This window comes from Siphateles boraxobius, unplaced genomic scaffold (genome assembly GCF_051911475.1).
Source record: "Siphateles boraxobius isolate OS27281-9 unplaced genomic scaffold, OSU_SipBor_1 120, whole genome shotgun sequence".
Classification (NCBI taxonomy): Eukaryota; Metazoa; Chordata; class Actinopteri; order Cypriniformes; family Leuciscidae; genus Siphateles; species Siphateles boraxobius.
In genome coordinates, this window is record NW_027508723.1 from 1,300,001 (window position 1) to 1,302,500 (window position 2,500).

A 2,500-nucleotide genomic window follows, 5' to 3' on the forward strand; every position below is an offset into this window, starting at 1 on the left:
CTCTCTCTCACACAAACACACACACACACGCACACACTCTCTCTCTCTCTCTCTCTCTCTCTCTCTCACACACACACACACACACACACTCTCTCTCTCTCTCTCTCTCTCTCTCTCTCTCTCTCTCTCTCACACACACACACACACACACTCTCTCTCTCTCTCTCTCTCTCTCTCTCACACACACACACACTCTCTCTCTATCTCTCTCTCTCACACAAACACACACACACGCGCACACTCTCTCTCTCTCACACAAACACACACACACACTCACTCTCTCTCTCTCACAAACACACACACACGCACTCTCTCTCTCTCTCTCACAAACACACACACACGCACTCTCTCTCTCTCTCACAAACACACACACACGCACTCTCTCTCTCTCTCTCACACACAAACACACACACACACTCACACTCTCTCTCTCTCTCTCACAAACACTCACACGCACTCTCTCTCTCTCTCTCACACACACAGACACACACACTCTCTCTCTCTCTCTCTCTCTCTCTCACAAACACACACACACACTGTCTCTCTCTCAAACAAACATTATTTTTTAATTTAATAAAAACAAATTACTTGCAAATAATAAATACCAAAACATATAAAAGCAAATTACAACATATTAATCAACATACATCTCGTAATTTAAAGAGTTTCAAGGCATTCCTTCTTCCATCTCATTCAGCTCAATCATTCTCATTGAAATTAACATTTTAAAGGGACAGTTCACCCAAAAATCAAAATTCTGTCATCATTTACTTGCACTTTAGTTTATCCAAACCTGTATGAGTTTCTTTCTTCTGCTGAACACAAAATAAAATATTTACATATTTTGGAGAATGTTTGTTGACACCAAAAATATACCAATATATTGTATACCAAAAATATACCAATAATCAAAACATTAATAACTTCATGCAATTGTCAAAATTGTAACTTTTATGTCATAATTTCTATTATTTAAAGTCATAATTATGATTTACAAAAGCAAGAAATGAGCTTCAGAGGAAAAAAATCTTCTTTATTTCAACTGTTTTATTTACAATAGACAAAAAATACAAACTCATACACATCTGGATTGTGATGATGCGATGTTTGACTGTAAATGATTTTCTGTTATTGGCCAATTAACTGCATCCAGTGTCTGTAAATTAACATAATTTATAATCGTCTCTGATTCATCTGAAGTTTATTCTCACAGTATTTCTTCTTCAGAAGCACAGCTGCAACCCGAAGCGACAGAAGAACATTATATTTTTGTTTTATCTTTGTTTTTAAAGCTATAAATTATTGCAGAATTGCTATTCACAATTTTGCTGAGTTGCAGTAAAATCTATTTTATCTCTGTTGAGATCTTCAAACCCGTTTGATCTAAAACAATTCAAAATAAAGCATTTGTTTACGAAACTGAAATGTATTTATTTTAATGCATATTGAACGCATGAGTTGTAGTGGATAGGAAATAAGTGGTTTTGTCTCTGATGTTCCTGCAACCACTGAACATTTATTTACTCATACAATATCAACATTATACTCATCCTGTGGTTTCACACACTCTTTATCACACAGATTTTACAACCGCTAGCACAGATGTCTCACTTTTCAAAGCTGACTTCAGCCGGTTTCTTCTTCACTGCGAAAACCCTCTTTAGATCCTTTATTTTATTGCAGTCTTATGTTTTGAACTTTCACCGTTTTGAAAAGAGTATGTAAACATCACTCTCTCTCTCTCACACACACACACACACACACACACACACTCTCACAAACAAACTCACTCTCACACACACACACACACACACACACAAACATGCAAATTGGCCTGTTTTGGTAGTGGAAACAAACTTTTTTTCTTGTTTTAATCATGAAATCTCTTAATTTTGATAAATTTTTTATAAAACAAGACTTAATATCTAAAATCATTTTGATCTCCAGTAAATGTATCTTGATTAAAGAACACACTCTTAAATCACTCTTGCTTATAATATATACACACAAGGTTCTATATAGAACTTTTAAGGGTTCCATCAGTGTTTCAGAACCTTTAACTGGTTCCCATCATGGGATTATTTACTGGGTTTAGGTTTAATTAGTTTTGTTTTACAATCATATGAATTAAACAGCTCGTAAACATACTTTATCACTAGAATTTTTTTAAACAATCTTAAACATGAAAGTAAAATGCAGTCCTGATTTAGAATCTTTTTGGAATAAAGGGACTTTAAAGAGGCTATATGTAGAATTCAGAAACCTTTGTTATTAGCGACACCGGTGGCCTTTAAGTGAACTGCAACAGTTTTTCGTTCTTCGATTAGGGGTTTAAAAAAAAGTTAGAAATATGTTTAGCAGTGATTTACTGTTAACGAATATCCTGACGCCGTCCACTGCTGAGATCGACGTTTAGATGAATATGTGAATATTTGCTGCTTTTTCCTCTCAATAACGCAATAAACACAGAACAGAAATGATAAACAGCAGTTCAGAAAGC

The 2,500-nt window shown here is 35.0% G+C and overlaps 1 protein-coding gene across 1 annotated transcript in view; it reads right to left on the bottom strand.

Annotated features, from left to right (window-relative positions):
- Nucleotides 1–1,837: 1,837 nt before the first annotated feature.
- Nucleotides 1,838–2,500, bottom strand: part of prdm12a (PR domain containing 12a) — a 12,256-nt gene continuing 11,593 nt past the window's right edge. Inside the window, exon 5 of the mRNA XM_077222796.1 lies at nucleotides 1,838–2,500. This exon is cut by the window's right edge and continues 1,552 nt beyond it. The gene's annotated coding sequence lies outside the window, so the exon portion shown is untranslated.